This window comes from Oryctolagus cuniculus, chromosome 5, assembly GCF_964237555.1.
Source record: "Oryctolagus cuniculus chromosome 5, mOryCun1.1, whole genome shotgun sequence".
Taxonomy (NCBI): domain Eukaryota; kingdom Metazoa; phylum Chordata; class Mammalia; order Lagomorpha; family Leporidae; genus Oryctolagus; species Oryctolagus cuniculus.
The window spans coordinates 109,716,438-109,737,833 of record NC_091436.1 but is presented as its reverse complement, the minus strand read 5'-3'; the positions used below and the strand labels follow the sequence as shown (position 1 = coordinate 109,737,833).

At 35.2% G+C, this 21,396-nt stretch overlaps 1 long non-coding RNA gene across 1 annotated transcript in view; it reads right to left on the bottom strand.

Moving 5' to 3' along the window:
* Nucleotides 1-345: 345 nt before the first annotated feature.
* LOC103349786 (uncharacterized) overlaps nucleotides 346-21,396 on the bottom strand; it is a 56,312-nt gene continuing 35,261 nt past the window's right edge. The window contains exons 4-5 of the long non-coding RNA XR_007923257.2: nucleotides 5,157-5,273; nucleotides 346-2,706 (exon numbers count right to left, since the gene is read on the bottom strand). This is a non-coding gene — a long non-coding RNA (uncharacterized lncRNA). The remainder of the gene's footprint in view (nucleotides 2,707-5,156; nucleotides 5,274-21,396) is intronic.

The window sequence follows — 21,396 nt, the reverse complement described above, 5'->3', positions numbered from 1 at the left end:
AAAATGGTGCAAAATGAAGTTTATACAAGAACTAAAACTCAGGTGCATACAAGTTATAAAGAAATGGATTAGTAAAATGTGAAAGTTTTTCTAACATTCATGTGATCATATTAAAATTATTTTCCTTTGCAGCAAAAATAATTCTACTAATTTATTTGTTGCTAGACTTAACCTTCATATAATTTTTTAAATTAGTCTTTGGAATTCCTCTATTATCTTAGATAGAAAAAATACCATATAATCACATAAATAAGTAATATTTTGGGCAAAATTAATTTACAACATCATCAGTTATCAAATAATATATTTTTATTTGTAATCTATTATATATGCCCATAAGTACATTTATTTTCAATGTAGATGCAATCATGTACATCATAACTTTTGTCCTTTAAGAAAAATAACAGCATAATAAGATATCTGTGAATTTCTACGTTTTTCATAGTAATTATTTAGATTTTGCATTAAAATTCTAATATTCATTGCTTTCTAATAATAATCTTAAGCTGTACATTGTAGAAATCTATAATGATGTGTAATTTAATATTTCAGAACATCAATTTAGGGGCAGGAATTTGGCACAGCAGTTAGGACACTACTTGGGATGCCTATATCACTTATAAAAGTCTCTGGGTTTCAGTCCAGGCTCCACTTCCAATCCAGTCTCCTACTAATGGACACCCTGAGAGGCAGCAGTGATGACTAAAGTCCATCTGATAAATATAGATTTGAATAAAAATCTTTCTGTTTCACTACTTGTCATACTGGGTCAGAGTTTCTCCATTTATAAAATGGAGTAATAAGAAAATTTATAAAAAGCCTGTTGTGAACTGTCCAACAAGTATGTGAAAAAATGCTCAGCATCACTAGTCATCACAGAAATGTAAATCAAAACCACTATGTGATGTCTTCTTACTCAAATTGGAATGGCTTTTTCGAAAGGACAAACCATAAATAAAATATTTTTAAGAAGAAAAAGAAAACGGATCTGGACGAGAGCAGCTGGTAGTCTCCAAGCACCAGGATAAAATGAGGAAACAATCAGTTTCCACTGCATATATGTATTGAAATATTGTACTGTGCCCTATAAAATGTATGAGTTGAAAAGATTTAAAATAAAAATTATAATAATATTAATCACAGATGCTAGTAAAAAAGAGAAGTTCTCACATGGTGTTTATATAAATGTGAAATACTAGAGTCACTGTGAAAACCAGTATGGAATTTCTTGAAAAAATATTAGAAGCATGAATGGGCATCTGGCATAGGGGTTAAAATTCCACTTGTAATGCCTACATCCCGCATCAGAGTACCTGGATTTCAGTCCAAATTCTGTTCCCAATTCCAAACTTGCTGGTAAAATGCATCTTCGGAGGCAGGAGGTTATGGCTTAAGTACTTGTGTCACTGCCACCCATATGAAACACTGGGATTGACTAACTACCTCTGGGCTCCAATCTGGCTCAGAGCTATGTGGTTGTGGTCATTTTAGGAGTGAACCAGCAAATAGGAGATAGCTCTATACCTCTGCTTTTCAAGTAAATAAAGTATGTATTTTAAAAATACATAGAAAGACAGAACTGCAATATGATCATCAATTCCAGCACTGGGTAAATATCCAAATGAAAGGAAATCAGCATGTTGGATATCCACCCCTCCATATTTATTGCAGCACTATTCACAATAGCCAAGATATGGACTCAACCTAAGTGTCTCTCAATGGATGAACGGAATAAAAAGTGTGAAATATATTCAGTCATAGAAAACAAGGAAATAATGTCATTTGCAGCTCATGGATGAGCCTGGAAGAGCATTATGTTAACTGCAATGTCAGGTATAGAAAAACAAAAGCTTCATTGTCTACCTTATATGTGGAAACCAAAAAAAAAATTAATCTCATATAAGTAGAGAGTAACATAATCATTACTAGAGGCTGGGGGTGGGGCTGAAGGGAGGAGAGGCTGGAGAGAGGTGAGTTAGAAGGTACAGGAATATAGTTAGATAGGAGGAATCACTTCTAACATTCTTTAGGACAGTGGGATAACTATGACTGACAATAATTAGCTGTTTATTTCAAAATAGCTAATGAAGAATATTTTGAACATTCCAAACATAAGATCTGATACATATTTAAAGTGATGGATGTGTCATTATCCTTTTGGCATATTTATAGATTGTATGTATTTAAACAGCACAGTTACTCCGTAAGTATACATAGTTATCATAAGTCAATTAGAATTTTGAAGTGGAAAAAAAGACATGTGAGGATTAGCACCAGTAGAGGAAAAAAATTTAAATGTGGTCTGGCATACAGTAACTACTCAATAAATAGTTCAACAACTTTAATAATTTTAAATTATGAACTAAAATGTTATATACCTGCTAACCAAGAAACAAGAAACATTAGCTTTGAAACTGGAGTGCTGAATTTAAATCCTCATGACTCACTGCTTGGTCAGTTGGGAAATTAATATAACTTTTGAACTCTTGGTTCCTTTTTAACTTTTATAAGGAAAATTGATTGCTAAGCTCTTAGCTTTAACATTAACTTACCTCTGGCTCTTCCTTACCATTTCTGTCCTCTTCATCTACCTCCAAGCTCCAATAGCCTAGCTAAATTCCAGTGAGGAAAACGGCATAGCATCTGAGATGTTCTCTTTATTATATGTTTTGTTGCAAATACCATTTGCACCTAGAAATGTGAGTACTGCAACACACCGAAAAAATATTTTCAATTCACTCATTTGCATGTTCTTCATATCAACAATATGTAACATATACATTTGATATTCTAGTGACTATACTAATACTGGAATGCTCCATACAGAAAAATGAACAGTTCATTGGTCTCAAGAATATTGGCTGTTTTACTTTGTGTAAGAAAAAGTGTTATGTTCCCTAAAATTAAGTAAAATAATAAAATTATGTCACTATGTAGTAAATTTCTACATTTCTAAAAATTGTGTTATTTTCTTTAGCTTTACTTCAATGGTAATAAAAGAATAAATTTGTCACTTTTTATTAAACATGCAACCAACATATTATTGTATCGTGAAGAAAGCAAACTAGGCCATACCTAAGTTTTTTTTAACTATTTATGCTTTAACATTTTAAAGGATGTAGCTTATTTTCCACTGAATTTTAATTCAAACTTAATTACACATGGATAAGAAATACAAGAAAATAATTTTATAATACATGAGAAAATTGCATCATTAATGTCCTGTTCTCCTCTTTGGTTTACTCTTATATTTACTTTATCACATTTTATAAATAGCTCTTTAATAACTCTCTTCTCCATATTAAATTTTGACAGCACCAGTGAAGAATTTGGAGCTCACTGAATAAGATTCAAAATATGAATTTGTTGAGAGAAATAAATAGGCTATAAAACAGTTAAGGTGAGGTTTATTCAAGGCAGAACATGATAAACAGGTCTGGGAGAAACAAGCCCAATAACCTTTGAGGAGTCTTGATCAGTGTTCCTATGTGTTCAAATTCTAGTCCAAATTTACATATTCAATGACAATAATTATCATTTATCATTATATAGTAAACATCCATTGGTTTGGCCCAAAGTAGTATGCTTTATGTAAGTGGGGACAAATTTCTCTTCTCACAGATTGGAGATTACATGTTTTAGAACATTGTTTCAAATATTGACTCTAAATAGTGCTACTGAAAAGAAGACTACTGATTAATATTAAAGAGGGCATTTCTGGGAACAAATAAGGAATCTATAGATAAAACAAAGGAATACGCAAGGTTATATTAGATGGACAGCATGAACTTGTGTGAACATCCCCCTAGTCAAATAGACCCAGTAGCTAACATTAATTGCTCTTTGTAGACACGCTTTAAGATGAGTCTCATTTAGAAATGTGCCAGGGGATTCCAATTCAATCCCATCAAGGTGGCATGTACCAATGCCATCTCACTAGTCCCAGTGATCAGTTTCTGTTCACAACTGATCATAATGATAGGACTAAGAGTCAAAGGGATCCCATAAAAAAGACTACTGTCTGCAAATACTAACTGATAGAATAAAAAAGGGAGAGAATGATCCAACATGGGAAGCAAGATACACAGCAGACTCATAGAATGGCAGATGTCCTAAACAGCACTCTGGCCTCAGAATCAGTCCTTAGGGCACTTATCTGGTGAAGAGTCCATGAGAGTATTATAGACATAGAAATCCAAGACACTGTGGCAAAAATAAAAAATAAATAAATAAATAAATAAACCTATATGAAAGATCTCTGTGTGTGAGATCCCAGTGGAAAGAACAGGTCATCAAAGAAGGAGGTACCTTTCTCTGAAGGGAGGAGAGAACTTCCACTTTGACTATGGCCTTGTCGAAATAAGATCAGATCAGAATTGGCGAACTCAAAAGGCCTCCATGGCCTTGGCAACTCATGACAAGAGCCTAGGGAGATTACTGATGCCATAAATAAGAGTGTCAATTTGTTAAGTCAACAACAGGAGTCACTGTGTACTTACTCCTCACGTAGGATCTCTGTGCTAAATGTGCTGTACATTGTGATTTAATGCTATAACTAGTACTCAAACAGTACTTTATACTTTGTGCTTCTGTGTGGGTGCAAACTGTTGAAATCTTTACTTAATATATGCTAAATTGATCTTCTGTATATAAAGATAATTGAAAATGAATCTTGATGTGAATGGAATAGGAGAGGAGCGGGAGAAGGGAAGGTTGCGGGTGGGAGGGAAGTTATGGGGGGAAAAAGCCATTGTAATCCATAAGCTGTACTTTGGAAATTTATATTCATTAAATAAAAGTTTAAAAAAAGATGAGTCTTATTTGGTGCTTCTCTGCAATGCTTTCCAGGCTTTTCAGCAGAAATTCATTCTCAGGACAGAGGCACTGAAAGCAATTGTTAAAAGGGTTGAGAAAGTGGGGGAGCAATGAGGTTTCACCTCCCTCTGGTTAGAATGACTTTCATACAGACATCAACAAACAACAAACGCTGGTAAGGATGTGCATAGAAATGTAAGCTTGTGCAGCCACTGTAGAAAAAACTATAGAGATATTTCAGAAATCTGAATATAGACTTACCATATAATCCAGCCATTCCACTCCTGGGAATGCACATAAACCAAAAGAAATCACTATATGAAAGAGTTATCTGTACTTACATGTTCATTGTAGCTCAATTCACAATAGCTAAGATATGGATTCAACCCAGATGTGCATCAACTGTTGACTGGATAAGGAAATTATGGTATATATATACACTATGGAGTCCCACTTACCTGTAAAAAAAAGAAATGAATCCCAGTCATTTGCAACAAGATGGATGCAACTGGAAACCATTATACTTAGTGAAATAAGCCAGTCCCAAAAAGACAAATACCATATATTTTCCCTGATCCAAGGTAGCTAAAAGAGTACCTAAAATATAAATAGACATTTTGAACTTCAATGATTGTTTACAGCCATTGTCTCTTTCTCTGAGGAATAGTGTATTTTTTTCCTTCATACTGTTTGTTGAATTCTTTTACGTAGTTAAGGTTTAACTTTATGATCATTAAGTAAACTGAAAATAGATCTTTGTAAAAATTTAGAGTGGGAATAGGAGAGGGAGGAAGAAGAAGGGTTATAGTCTGAGTGGGAGGGAGGCTGGGGTGGGAGGTATCACTATGTTCCTAAATAAGTTTAAATGAAATACATGAAACTTATACAACTTAAATGAAATTTTAAAAAAATAAAGTTGTGGAGAAGAAAAAGAAAAGGCACAACTGGAAGAACTTTCCCAAGGATAAGATTGCAGGAAAGAAAGGAAACAAAATATATAAGTATATTCACACATGGTTGAAATTAATATATCCTAGTAATTATAAAATTCATCTCATTACTTTTATTTCACCCATTTAAATTTAACTCATACCCTTAACAAATAAAGGAAAAAACCCTTTCATTCAAAAAAAATTATAGTTCAGAAAATGATTAAGATAAGCAGAGATAAATTTTTTGCCCAAAATAACAGACAGGTGGCTGAAAGGAGGATGGTAGCTGAGTCAGATGCTTGGACGACCACCTTCCCACAGAGACACCAATTTGAATTGCTATTCATGTACTAGGTCACCTTCAGAAGAACAACAGAAGCCAGGTCAGAGACCAGAATGCCTCATTGTAGAGTAATAAAAATGATGCTGAAATTCATATGGAGACACAGGAGATCTCGAATAGCTAAAGCAATCTTATACAACAAAAACAAAGCCAGAGCCATCACAATACCAGATTTCAGGACATACTACAGGGCAGTTGTAATCAAAACAGCATGGTACTGGTACAGAAACAGATGGATAGACGAATGGAACAGAATAGAAACACCAGAAATCAATCCAAACATCTACATCAAGGATCCAAAACCAAACCCTGGAGTAAGGACAGTCTATTCAATAAATGGTGCTGGGAAAACTGGATTTCCACGTGCAGAAGCATGAAGCAAGATCCCTACCTTACACCTTACACAACATGTGTTAAAGATCTAAATCTACAACCCAACACCATCAAATTATTAGAGAACATTGGAAAAACCCTGCAAGATATAGGCATAGGGAAAGATTTCTTAGAAAAGATCCCAGAGGCACAGGCAGTCAAGCCAGAATTAACATTTGGGATTGCATCAAATTGAGAAGTTTCTGTACTGCAAAAGAAACAGTCAGGAAAATGAAGAGGCAACCGACAGAATGGGAAAAAATATTTGCAAATTATGCAACTGATAAAGGTTTAATAACCAGGATCTACAAAGAGATCAAGAAACTCCAAAACAACAAAACAAACGACCCACTTAAGTGATGGGCCAAGGACCTAAATAGACATTTTTCAAAAGAGGAAATCCAAATGGCCAACATACACGTGAAAAAAGGTTCAGGATCACTAGTCATCAGGGAAATGCAAATCAAAACCACAATGAGGTTTCACCTCAACCCGGTTAGAATGACTTACATACAGAAATCAACTAATAACAGATGCTGGCGAGGATGTGGAGAAAAAGAGACATTACTCCACTGTTGGTAGGAATGCAAACTAGTAAAGCCACTATGGAATACAGTTTGGAGATTGCTCAGAAAACTGATATAGCCTTACCGTTCGACCCAGCCATCCCACTCCTTGGAATTTACCCAAAGGAAATTAAATTGGCAAATAAAAGAGCTGTCTGCACCTTAATGTTTATTGCAGCTCAATTCACAATAGCTAAGACCTGGAATCAACCTAAATGTGTATCAACAGTAGACTGATTAAAAAAATTATGGAATACAATCAGAGCTGGCAAACTCAAGAGGCTTCCATAGCCTTGGCGACTCATGACAGGAGCCTCGGGTGATTACTGATGTCATAAACAAGAGTATCAATTGTTAAATCAACAACAGCAGTCACTGCGCACTTACTCCCTATGTAGGATCTCTGTCCTTAATGTGTTGTACTATGTGAATTAATGGCATAACTAGTACTTTAATAGTACTTTATAATTTGTGTTTCTGTGTGGGTGCAGACTATTGAAATCTTTACTTAGTATATACTAAATTGATTTTCAATTGATTTTCTGTTTATAAAGAAAATTGAAAATGAATCTTAATGTGAATGGTTGGGAGAGGGAGTGGGAGATGGGATGGTTGCAGGTGGGCAGGAGGTTATGGGGGGAAAAGCCACTATAATTCAAAAGTTGTACTTTGGAAATTTAAATTTTAAGTAAAAGTTAAAAAAAGAAATTATGGGATATGTACTCTATAAAATACTATATAGCAATAAAAAATGAAATCCAGTCATTTGCAACAAAAAGGAGGAATCTGGAAAACATCATGCTGAGTGAAATAAGCCAGTCCCAAAGGGACAAATATCATATGTTCTCCCTTATCGATGACAACTACCTAAGCACCTAAAAGGAAACCTGTTGAAGTGAAATGGACACTGAGAAACAATGACTGGATCAGCCCTTGTCCTGACTGTCGAGGAACAACCTACTATTTTGTTCCTTTTAGTATTTTTTTGTTCTACTTAATATCATTGATTGAACTCTCTAATTAATGCACAATTATTCTTAGGCACTTAAATTTAACTGAAAAGTAATCTGTTAAATGTAAGAGTGGGAATAAGAGACTCATCCCTAATGGTAGAGCTAGAAACGTGCCAGGGGATTCCAATTCAGTCCCATCAAGGAGGCATGTATGAATGCCATCTTACTTGTTAAAGTGATCAGTTTAAATTCATAATTGATCAAAAGGATAGAATTAAGTGTCAAAGGGATTACATAAATAGAACCAGTGTCTGCAAATAATTGATAGAATTAAAAAGGGGAGAACAATCCAACATGGGAAGCGGGATACACAGCAGAGTCATCAAATGGCAGATTTCCTAAACAGCACCCTGGCCTCAGGATCAGCCCTCAGGCATGGAAAGCCAAGACACTGTGTCAAAAAAATTTTAAAAAAGGACCTAAATGAAAGATCTCTGTGAATGAGATCCCAGCAGAAAGAATGGGCCATCAAAGAAGGAGGTAACTTTCTCTGAAGGGAGGAGAGAGCTTCCACTTTGACTATGGCTTTGTCTAAATAAGGTTGGAGTTTGTGAACTCAAGAGGCGTCCATAACCTTAGCAGCTCATGACAAGAGCCTCAGATGGTTACTGACATCATAGATAAAAGTACCAATTGTTAAATCAACACAGGAGTCACTGTGTACCCACTCACCATGTAGGATCTCTGTCCTTAATGTGTTGTACTATGCAGATTAATGGTAAAACTACTACTCAAACAGTACTCTATACTTTGTGTGTCTGTGTGGGTCTGTTGAAACCTTTACTTTGTATATACTAAGTTGATCTTCTGTATATAAGGATAATTGAAAATGAATCTTGAAGAATGGGATGGGAGAGGGAGTTGGTTGGAGATGGGATGGTTGCGGGTCAGAGGGTGGTTATGGGGGGAAGAGCCGCTATAATCCTAATGTTGTACTTTGGAAATTTATATTTATTAAATAAAAGTTGAAAAAATAAATAAACATCTATAAAATCAAAAAAAGAGAAAAGAGAAAGCACCTTGGAGTAAGTAGAAAGGAAAGCATTGCCTGTATAACTCCTGTCCCAGCTCCAAGTTGGCATGGCTGGGTGAACAGAGAAGCCTCTTGCTGTGGGCAGGGAGAGGAAATCAAATCCCAGTAGAAGGCCTTTAAATAAAATTCAATGAGAGCACCATTCAAGGATGAGAAGCAATACAATGGCATGCTCTGTGCTTGGCTAGACCCGGTTTGGCTTCTATCATTGCTACCTCAAAGATGTGCTACTCCTCCTGCATTTTCTGTGAAGCTAGCCCCCTCCACTGCAGCTTCAATAAAAATCTCAGACTATTCTCTCTAAACAGGACGGTATTTCTAAGATGTCAATAAACTACCCCTCCTCTATTGATAGGTTAGACAGTCTCTATCCTTTATCTAATCTTTCACTAATCCATTTTTAATTATAATATCTCTTTAAAAGTGTTTCCTGTGAAATTTTTGCTTCTTGCACTCATGACAATTAACATTCACAGATTTATGTTGATATATTTATATTTTTGTGAGAATATCTTAAAGGGTGAATATTTTAATGAGTTATAGTAAAAAGCAGAATCTTGTTGGTTTTTGAAGCTAAAAAAATGTACTGACTATCCTGTTCCACTACTTAACAACCCATAATACTAAAATGCTATGATAATTCCACCTTTCAGGATGTGTTGATAGGATTAGCACATCATTAGTAAGGTACTTAGCACAATGACTGCCCATGCTCAATTAATATTACTCCTTGCCTCTTCCCTTTGAGACAATTTATGAAAATTACTGGTGTACACCAAATCCCTAACTCTTTTAACCTTTGTTCACATATACCAAATTTATGATTTCTCAGTGTGTCCAGATATCACCTGTCTTGAATTCTGCTAATGAAAAATCCAGATTCATGAGCCCCAGTTATGGAAAGATCTTTGGAAAAAGACATAAATCTATATTTTAGAAATATTATTAATTTAATTTAAGTTTATATTAATAATTATAATTTTAATATTAATAAATAATATTAATATTATTTATTTATGTGTTTGAAAGTCAGAATTAGAGAATTAGAGAGAGAGAGAGGTATCTTCCATCCACTGGTTCATTCCCCAAATGGCTGCAATAGCCAGGGCTGGGCCAGGCCGAGGCCAGGAGCCAGGAGATCCATCCAGGTCTCTCACATGGGTGCAGGGGTCCAAGCATTTGGCACATCTTTCCCAGGCACATTAGCAAAGAGCTGGATTGGAAGTGGAGATGCTACAGCTCTAACTGGTGCCCAAATGGGATGCTGGCACTATAGATGGCAGCTTAAGCTGCTGTGCCATAGTGCTGGCCCAAGAAATCTGCATTTTAAAAAGCTCCCACATATTATGTATGCACTTGATGTTTAAGAGGAAGTAACTGGATTTTATATAATTATTAGTATAGCTCACTTCAAATGTTATCTTAAAAAAAAAGGATGAAAAATAAAATTTTCCCCAGAAACCTATTATTTAAGGTATACAAACTTCATGCATTTCATAAATACAACTTTAGTGACATAGTGATTTTTCCCACCCCAACTCATACCCCTCTTCCTCCTCCTTCTCCTATCCTATAACCATTCTTATTTTTTTTAACTAAGATGTATTTTCAATTAACTTTATACACATAAGATTAACTCTATACTAAGTAAAGAGTTCAACAAATAGTATGAAAAAAAAAAAAAAACTGTTCCTTAGCAGTTGAGACAAGGGCTGTTCAAAGTCATCACATCTCAAAGTGTCAATTTCACTTCTGTAGATTACCTTTTAGGTGCTCTGTTAGTCACCACAGATCAGGGAGAACATATCTGAACACTAGATCAGCAAGTAGAGCATAATGGATGATGCAAAAGTGAAATTTGATACCTGGCAAGTCTTAGAATTTAAAGAATGGATTCAATTATGTTCTTAATAAAATTTCATATTAAATAGAGTGGTTAAGTGTTTCTGCACAACTCAAGCAATGCAATAAATGTCTTGTATGCAATGAAGTGTCAGTTTTCTTTTTTATCAATTCTAACTTCAATGTTTTAAAGTATTTTTCTCAAATTTCCACTTCATATGTACTAAACTGAGGTACTAAATGTACTAAAAAGAGGTTTTTTTATATTCTTTATCCAAAATTTCCAACTTATACCCTGTCCAATTCATTTGAATTCCAATCATTCCACAAGATATTCTCATGTTTAGAAATCAGCATATTTTAAATCCTATGGGACACAGCAAGTATTTTCAATCTTCATGTAAATTAATAAGCATATTTTTAGGATTTTAAGAAGTTGTACTGAGTAGATCAATGAAAGTGCTTTAAATTTTTTTTGTAATTCTAATGCATTGTATTTGCCTTCCAACAAGTTTTTTGATTAGAGTCCATTATTTCTCTTGTATAAACTAATTACTTACTGTTTCATTATAATATTTATCATGGACAAGTAATGTCATAGGACTTTGGTATTGAGTGAGTTTTCTTCCAAAAAGAAAAAAGAAAAACACCAGTGATCAGTCTCTTTAATCTCCTAGGAAACATTGAAGTGTCATAATAAAATAAATAATAAAATAAAATAAATAATAATAAAATAAAAGCAAAAAATTTGATTCTCTAAAACTGCTACATTTTATATCAAGTATTTTTCGTAAGTTCTTCCTTCAGATGGCTACATTAAACATTGTGTATTTTAAGTATTACTTCCCATTTATGAGAAGTCTTCAAAAAGTTCATGAAAGTACATATTAGGAAAAAAATTCATACATAAACCTTAATTTTTGGCACCCCAAAATAAATGTGTCTTTTTATATCATTTTTCAATGAAGCTTTTGAAGTTCTCTCATGTAATTCACTTGTTATAAAATTATGATTCTGGGCCAGCACCGTGGCTCATTAGGCTAATCCTCCACCTGCGGCGCCAGCACACCGGGCTCTACTCCCGGTCAGGGCGCCGGATTCTGTCCTGGTTGCTTCTCTTCCAGGCCAGCTCTCTGCTGTGGCCAGGGAGTGCAGTGGAGGATGGCCCAAGTCCTTGGGCCCTGCACCCACATGGGAGACCAGGAGAAGCACCTGGCTTCGGATCAGCGTGGTGCGCCAGCTGTGGCGGCCATTGGAGGGTGAACCAACGTCAAAAAGGAAGACCTTTGTCTCTCTCTCTCACTGTCCACTCTGCCTGTCAAAAATGGGAAAAAAAATTATGATTCCGTTTGTTTCTACAAATGTTATGACACAAAGAAAATATTTCCCCATTTTAAATATATACAAGAATCGAAAACTTAAAAGGCATTAATCAAGGTCGTATGACTTCTGAGTCAAATACTCATAAAGGATGACAGAGGCCTTCAGAGACTTTGTCTCTGCTCTGCACGCACTGCTCTTGGTGATCTCTAGATGAAAAGTGGTTAGAGTCTGGCAGTCTGGTACAGCCTGTTCAACTACTGGTTATACACATAATTGACATATAAAATATGGAATAAATAATACACAGTAGAGTGCACATTTGAAGTGAAAAGTAGAGTTAAATACTTAATTCTTTTGCACCTTATTAACTGAGGGCAGCTTGTAACAGAGACCAGATAGTAGAAATAGCCATTGAATTTGAATGAATTCAAATTCACAGAGTCACAGAGAAAGGGAAAGAGACAGAGAAAAAAGGAAAGATTTTCCATCCCTTGGTTCACTCCCCAGATGGTCACAATGACTTGGGCTGGGCCAGGCTGAAGTCAGGAGCCTGCAACTTCATTTGAGTCTCCCATATGAGTAGCAGGGGCCCAAGCACTTAAGTCATCTTCCAATTCCTTCCTAATCACATTAGCAGGGAGCTGGATTGGAAATAGAGTAGCTAGGACATGAACCACCAGTGAAACAGGATGCCAGCATTGCAAACTGTGGCTCAACCTGCTCCACCACAATACCACCTTCAAAATCTAATATTTTATTGACAGATGAACAAAAGTTCATCTAAACCAGTTATGTGTCTAGTCCTGAAATTTGACATAGGTCCCTAGGATTCTGGCCGTATAAGTTTTGCAGTCATCCACGTTAGAGAGCTGGCTTCCATGAACAAGTTTTAGTAACAAACCCTGAATAATTCAGTTTATCATGAGCTTCTGAAAAGTCTATGTAGAATGTAAGTTCAGTGACCTATTTGTTTCCTCTAAGACTAAATACTACACCATTCTGTAAAGTTAATACTGTTTGGATGTATACAGGAATGAACCAATATTCTGCTCTTAGCCTCTGGATAAACTTAAGCAATTTAAAATTATGAAGACTCAGATTTCTCGAATTCCATATATACACTACGCTTTTTCATACACATACATACCTGTGATAAAGTCTCACCTTTCCACTTTAAAAAGATTCTGGTTTCTCTTCGGCACATTCAAATTGCCAGTATCACCACTCATGTACTTTGGAATTTTTATTAGGTAGATTAAAGGTTGCTTGAGCACAAACACCCTGATGCTGTGACAGTCAATCTATAACCTAGAGGGCAACCTACTGACTGATGGGTGAGAAGTCATTATAGTGCATGCACAGGCCAAAAGGTTGATCACATTCTGGGTAGGACAGAGATGGGTGGCTAGAAATTTAATCATGCTACTCAGAGCAAGTCAAAACTTTAAATCATTTATTTCTGGAATTTTTCATTTAATATTTTTGATCTAAAATTGATAGGAGATAATTGAAACTGCCAAAAGCAAACCACTAGTTAAGATGGGGACTACTGTAACTACTCTGCAGATAGGGCAGAAATCTAACATAGAGAAGATTTTTTTATACATACTGCTTGTGAGAAATTTAAATAATTGAAATTTTAAACTGCAGTATATGGAAAGAGAATTTCTCTAGTTTGTGAAGATAATAGTCCCACCTTGGCTTTGTTGTAACCTAGCCATTTAACCTCTAATGAGTCATTTATTTCATTTTGGGGACTCACTGTTGGAGTAGTTTCTTTTCCTAACTATAAGACCAATATAACTTAATAATCTACTTCTAAGTTTCTAGAAGACAGTTCTGTAATCTTTTTCTCTGTCCACAAATTATTTTCAAGCACATTATTATCCATAATTTTGCATAAGAGTTCTTGCAAAAGATTACACTTTACATAAAGTAAATATTGCAAGGAATTCTGGGAAACAAAAATATTCTCAGATAGTGACTATAACAAAAATAAGCTAAGGTTTCTCAGAGTTTTCTTACAATCAAGAGAACCTCTAGCTCTGCTTTGCCAACAGCAAAGTCATTTTTCTTATTTTATATTTTTGGTGTTATATAAAAGAACTTGGCGATTTAAAAAGTTCTTAAAGTACTGACTCCAGGCATTATATATATCAAATAAATATATTTATTGTTGCATCCAGGAACTACATATATTAAATAAATATATTTCTTCAAAATATTAAAAGCTGCTATGAAATATTTTCTTTTCAAATATGCTCATTGCTTAATACAAAATATTTTATTGTTAGTAATGTAAGAAATGGAGGAATTAAATGCAAATTCTTATAATGAAAAGGCAAATAAAATGTTTATAAATACATTGAAATTAGAAAAATAAATTGGAAATCCCCTTTAAAGAAATATTTAAACATATGAACATATTTGTCCAAAATGCAAAACATATATAATTTTTGTATTACTTTTCAATACAAATAATAAAATCACAAAATCTTGTTATTGCTTAAATTTTTTCATTAGTGAATAACAAGTTATAGGTACTCTCTAATGGATTTCAATGCATATATTATAAACAAATTAATCCACTATGCATTACCTTACAGATCATTCATATAACTTATTAGAGATAATGACTTTAAGCTTATGATAGTGTCATTGGCAAACTCAATCCAAGGTATCATTTAGTGATATAATAAAGTTACATTTTCGAGAACTTTATTTTAAAGGTGAAATAAAACAGAGTGCAGGAAATGCGTATTTGCCAAGAAGAGAAATAAGTCATTTTATGTCCACTGCAAGCACACCTTGCTTTATTACTCACAAGTTTCACATTCAACCAAGGTCAAACAATACATTCCCACATCACCTTTGGAAATTTTGTAAGACGTCCTGTTATAAATTTACCTTTATTTTATGAACAGGTAATTTGTCATTCCTCGTAGAAAGAAGAAAATGGTTTTTGGAGGTTAGATTGTATGCTATGATACATTTTTAACCTTTATGGAGACCTTAGCAAGCACAGTTCCAGTTTGTGAAGTAGTGAATGTTCTTGTAATCTGAACAGCCCAACTCTCATCAATAAGCATTAAATTATCATACCCAACATCTGTTTCCACTTATTAGGAAGAAAACACAGAAACTGAAGACAATGTGTACTACAAACAAAAGAAGACAAGAAGGAAAGAAGAGGAGGTTGGGAGAAATTGAGTTAAAAACTAGAACCTAAAGTGAGACATTAGGAGTTTTAAATTATCTTAGTATTGTAGGCTGAATCATATCCTCCTCCAAATTCATGTGATAACATGCTAAGTGTTGTATCTCAGAATATAAATTTATGTGGAAATAAGTGTTTTAAATGTGGAATTAAGTTAAAACAAGGTCATCAGGCTGAGCCTAATCCAGCATTACTAGTAATCCTTGTAACAGGGAGATTATGACACTGAGGGAATCCCATGTGAAAACAGAGGAGAATATGTTATTTACAAGGCAGGAAGAAAAGCCTTAGGAGAAATCAAACAAGCCAGCAACTCGATCTCAGACTCCGAGTCCCCAGAATCATCAGGAAATAGATTTCTGTATTTTAAAGTACATCCAATTGTGGCACTCTGCTACGGCAACAAATGAACATGCTGGGCGATAGAAAGGAAAGCAAATTTAGTAGCAATAGGTATATTCAATCACGAGGAGGCATATTAAGCACTGAGCTTATATCAAGTCCATTAGGTGTACATAATCAGATTCAATAGAAAGGGCAAATAGGCTTTCTAGTTATTTTGCAAACCTGGCTGTTAGCTAGTTGTTTTGAATATATTCATTAGTATTTTTCAGTAATGAACGTGTTTATACCAACAACCTCAAAGATAAAAAATAAATTACTATAATTCAAAATCAATCAAATGGCCTTGTGCTAACACTGAGCAAGTTCATGGGCAGTTTTCCAGAGTTAAATTGAATTTTACCCTCAGTGACCCAAAAAATTAACTTAAGAGTCTTTATCATACTGAAAAACCAAATATGAGTCCACTCAATTCCTAGTTATGTCTCATCTGACAATGCCAGGAGATCTTTCACACTTTGCCTATTTCTTAAAAACACAGTGAAAAATAAAATAGGACTAATGTTATGAAGGAAAATTTTACACAACAGAAATTAAATTCTTCATGAGGTGTGATACTTGGTATTATCAATACCAAGATGTAAGTGGATACTGTTTTAAATTTGAGATGATTTATTGATATTTGTAACTAAAGAGTATAAGAAAAGTGTAGGTTGAGACTGAAGTTCACTGAGTCACTAGATTTCCGTCTTGATTTCATTATTACTCTTTCAGTCTTGCTCTCCTCCATATGCCAAATAGTACTCAAGTGACTCTCTATAGTAGCAACCTGAGTTGTCTGGACTCGGGCTGTACCATTAAATGGCATACCATTGGATCCAGATAACTGCTCAAAGTGTGGTCCACAGAACAACAACACTAGTGTTGTCACATCTGGGTGCTTGTGACAAATTCAAATTCTAGGTAATTTGTCAAATAATTAATTGATTTATAAGATCTCTGAATAAATATTTGAAGGGTAGAGCTTGGAATCTGTTTATCACAAGCCCTTCAAACAATTTTATGAACATTAAATTTTATTCAAAGATGGCTTTTAACCTGGTGTCACATTAGTGTCACTTCAGGGTGATTGTAAAATTGTACCACAGGCTGCGTCTATTTTCAAGATATTCTGTTTAGTCTAAGGTGGGGATGAGGCAGTCCTTGCTTTCCATGTTTCCCATGTGCCAATTTCAGTTATTATGGTAGACTTAAATAACATCAGTCTCTAAATAACATCAAAGAAATTTTAATTGCAATGGTATATTAACTATGAGGAGCTGCATAAATTATAAACTTCATTACTAGTTCTTCAAAACACAAATCTCTATTTAGATAACAGACATGAATTGGGATCAGTGACCAATCATGCACTTTAAAAAAAAAATCTGTGATTGCTTACTGTATATCTGTTTACATATTCTGAGTGTGTTTCTCACTGATAAATCCATGTGACATATTTTAAATAAGGATAATCAAAAAAGGAAACTGGCTAACCAAGATAAAAGGGAAGCAGAGAAAGGAAAAATGATAATGCTGGAAGTGAAATGAAAATCAAATGTAAATGGAATTTTAAAAGACATAGCTGACCGTGGGAATGTTGACACTGCCCCTGTTTGTAAACTCTGAGATATGAAGCAAGAGAACTTATTGAAGGCAAACTTATCAGTGTGGAGAAGGAAAGTGGTTGTGAATAAAAGGATAAAGATGTCTCAGAGGAAGTGACTTTGGCAAAAATCTCACACTAAAAGAACTCTGAGATATCTCGCAACATGGAAATCACAAAGAATAAAATATTGGAAGTACTAGTTAGGAAGTTAAAAATTAGCCTAAGTGTGTGTGAGAAGGGCCTGAAGAAACCAGCATATGCTTTGGAAGCGGGGAAGTCCAGCATTTTGGACTTCAAAGTCCTGCTCAGACCCTGATAACCGCACAGGTGGTCACACCCCTTCCCCCAAGGAAAGCTCTCAGAATTCTCTCTCCTCAGGACTAAATGAGTTATCTGACCTGATTCATGGGGCAATTAAATCTTCACAGATGCCTAAGGACAGCCTTAAATCTGGAGAGGAATTTGTTCATTTTCACCCAACAAACCCTTCCTCCAGGGCTCTCCATCCTTTGTCCTGGAGAAGGAGCGGGTAGAGACTCCCTTAAAAACCGGACCCCAAACAAAGACTGCATGCTCAGCCCTCTGCTCTCTGCTGAGCTGCCCACCTGGACTGCCAGGCGTATTCTCTCCATTCAACTATATAACCTTGCTCTACTCCCATCCGATTGACTGGACATTCTATCTGTCCCTTCCATTCTGAAGGATGCCCTATCCACAGTAAAACCTTATTACTTCACTGCCTCACACCTGAATTCTTTCTTATGTGAAGACAAGAACCTCACAGCTTCCACGGCTCTTGACAGAAGCGATCTAAGCTTAGAAATGAGTATGGTGATTTGTCAAAGCATAGCAAAGATGCTCACTCAGTCTCCTAAGTTATACAGGAAGGTGACCACTGTTCAAACTGCTTTTGATAAGTTTTCTACAAAGAAGCAAACATATTGCTTTCAATGTTTGCAACATTTTAATTTCATTATAATACCTAAATACTAGCTTTGTATTTAGAATTAGACTACATTAGCAAGATAGTAAGAAAAATTTTGATATTTGACAAAAATATTTAAAGGTCATGGAGCAATTGTTGTTTCTCTATTGTTTGCATGGTTTCAGATTGCATGGCCATTTCTGCACAAGGGGAATTGCAGTATTTATAAATTTCCCAGGTGTCTCAAAAATGCTGACAGAGTTGACAACCACCGATTTGAACAGCAACTCTCAAAATGTGGTCATGGACCATTAGCATCAATATCAACAACAAAATTTTTATAAATGTAATATATTTGGCTCCACCCATTTGTGGTATCTTGCTAATAACTTTGTTTTATTTAGAAAACCTTTAAGATAACTTTGATTCCAATGTATGTTTACAGATTAAGAATCACTGATCTAGAAAATGGTAACAGGGGCCTGCGCTGTGGCTGTGGTGTGACAGGTAAAGCTGCTGCCTGCAGAGCCGGCATCCCATATGGGCACGGGTTCGAGTCCCGGCTGCTCCTCTTCTGATCCAGCTCTCTGCTGTGGCCTGGGAAAGCAGTGGAGGATGGCCCAAGTCCTAGGACCCCTGCACCCACATGGGAGACCCAGAGAAAACTCCTGGTTCCTGGCTTCAGATTGGCACAGCTCTAGCTGTTGTGGCTAACTGCGGAGTGAACCAGTGGATGGAAAACCTCTCTCTCTCTCTCTCTCTCTCTCTCTCTCTCTCTGCCTGTCCTTCTCTCTGTGTGTGTAACTCTTTCAAATAAATTAAATAAATCCTTAAAAAAAAAGAAAATGGGGAACAAGCTTCTTGACCTAAGACTCAAAGTGAAAAGCAAGACTTTATCTGTACTCTAGCAATATTCTTAAATCATCTTAGCCTCAATCAAGACATGTAATGGTCATTGATTCAATCACACTATTACAAAAATGAAGATGACAGAGGCTACTAGGAGGAACCCAAAAATAACTACCATGAATTTTTCTTTTGCAAAGGTTTTTCAAATCATTAAAAGGAAAAAATTGGGGTACAAGTTTCAAAATTAAAATAGAAGAAAAATCTAAACAATGTATGGCTTATAAATATCAATGCAAGTTAGGAACTTTTCTAGCTGTTCTATAAAGAAGTTTCCTTATTAAATTGAACTGAAAGGTTTCACAGACAAAAAGAATGATATACACAAAAATGTCCATTTCAAGCTAATTAAAAACACTGAAAAATTTCCAAACATAAGTAACAGAAAATTTTTGATTGCAATCAAAATATAGTCAAAGAAAGTTTCCATAGGTTCTGCAAATGATTCGAATCATATTGATGGACTATAGTTCAATTATTACTACAACTTTGACCAGAATTTACAAACAATTTCTTTTAAGAACACAGGCCAAAGCTTTTCAAGGTTGTTTCTTAAGCTATGATCATAAAACTTGCATAAGCCCAGAGACTGTGCTTGAATATTCAAATAGGCCATCACTTATGCAAAGTATGGAATTTTTCTCCCACACACTTTGACCCTTTAACTTTTGTCATTACTGACACAGCTGGTTTGCTAAGAAATAATATAGTGGTTCCTGCAGTATCTATTGGTTTCCTATATTAAGTTGCTTATGTCAAGGCCAGGAAGAACTAAAAAGAATGAATAGTTGACAAATCAATAATCATTTTTTCTTGGGAACACTATGTAAAATTATGTTCAAGCTAATTTAACTTCATCAGAGTCACATAAAGTTATAAGTACTGAGAATATTTTTGCTTGAAATGAAACATTTATTTAGTATTGTTTTTTTTTTTATCTTGATGGTTATAATGCACACAGAAAGTTTACTTAAAAAACTGGCATAGAATACTACTCATTAGCTTTAGTTTTTTTAAAAAAATAACTTATACAAATGTGAGCATTTGTCCAATGTTAAGCCATAATGCATTTATTTTATTTAATATTATGAAGAGCTAATAAATAACATGTATACTTAGTCTCTCATTTAAGATAGAATAGCAGACCAGGATTCTACATGGCACCTGAAACAAGCGAAAAAACAGGATCAAATATATAGACTGATGATTTTCCGCTTTGAACACCCACCAGTACAGAACATCTTCTAAGAATTGAAAAAGAAAGAGCCCTATGATTTCCCCAAGACAAAAATTCTCTCCTTGACCAAATTGTAGTTAGCTCCTATGAACTCTCATCTCAAGTTGGCCCCACCTCTTGTGCTTTCACGCTTGCACCGGAAATGTCCAATTATAGCAAGAATCGTACTAAGTCAAGTCAGCCAGCATTCTTCATCCTCAACATCTCATCAGCTTCCTCATCCTCCAGGTGTTATCATGTTGCATGGATTCACAGACTGTCCCCTTATCCCTGGTGTTTCCTCTTAGCAATTTGCTATCCACTGGTGCTGCCTCTAGTCCTTGGCTATAAATTCCAACTTTTGCTAGTAATGTTTAGAGTTGAAAATAATCTCTGCCCCCTACTGCAAAATCTCACTGTAGTCGTCCTAAACCTATTGTGATAGAATCCCAGGAAAAAGTCTACCTTCAGGTAGTAATTTTAGTAAGTGTAAATAATTATGGAAGTGAACTCAGTAAGAGCCCAGTATTCTCCATAATTTGAAATGAAATTGGAAATCCAGGTTTCCCAGAGCAGAATATAAGAGAAGAGAGAGAAGTCTCTGAAAATCTGCAAGGGGCAACTTGACTTCAGTCAATGAGCACAGGCATGTGAAGAAGAAAACTAGCTCTGGAGTAAGAACCTACTGAACCCTGTTCTTGTGCAATCCTGGGACAGAATGGAAAATCTCATAAATCTACAGACATCATTTAGAGTACTGGAAAAATATTGTGTCACTGCTGAGGGAAATTAGCTCTGGTGTAGAGGCTGTTCTAGCCCCTTCCAAGAAAGCTGTAAAAACCAAGTTTCATCAGACTATTTCCAAGCAACTTTAAGTGTATCTCAGAACAAATTTCAAGGATA